We start from the raw sequence: 739 nt of genomic DNA on the forward strand, positions 1-739 counted from the left end.
TTGGTATCAATTGCGAAAATAGAAATATTATCATCCAACACATAAATCCCATTTTGTGATATTCCTGAGAAATAGAAAATCGAATCTCTATAAAAATCGCAACGTTTGTCTTTTATTGAAATATGAAAACCGTCGTCAACTAGACGGCTAATAGAAATAATGTTACGAGACATCTCAGGAACGTATAAACAATTCCTTAATTCTATTACAAGCCCAGAGAGCAAAGATAAAACATAATCTCCAATTGCGAGGGCGGCAACTCTTGCTCCATTTCCCACTCGCAAGTTTATGCTTCCTTTCTTTAGTTCCTTAGTCTGTTTTAGCTCCTGCATATTTGTACAAATATGAGATCCACATCCGGTATCAAGTACCCAAGATTCAGACTGTGAAACTGTATTTATTTCAATATAAAACATACCAGATGTTGAAGCATCGCCATTTCCCTTCTTGAGGGTGGCAAGGTACTCCTTGCAGTTTCTCTTCCAATGCCTGTCTTTACCACAGAAGTGGCACTCTCCTTTGGGCTTCTTCACTTCCTTTCCCTTACCTTTGTTGGGCACGACTTTCTTACCTTTCTTGGGATATTTAGGATTGGGAAAATTCCCTTTCCTCTTCTTTGATCCCTCAATGACAAGAGCCGGTATGGTCTTGTCTTTCTTCATATTGGGCTCAACCGACTTGAGCATATTTGCAAGCTCTTCAAGAGAGGTTTGCAAGTCATTCATCTGATAGTTCATAA

The sequence above is a fragment of the Euphorbia lathyris genome, chromosome 10, assembly GCF_963576675.1.
Source record: "Euphorbia lathyris chromosome 10, ddEupLath1.1, whole genome shotgun sequence".
NCBI lineage: Eukaryota > Viridiplantae > Streptophyta > Magnoliopsida > Malpighiales > Euphorbiaceae > Euphorbia > Euphorbia lathyris.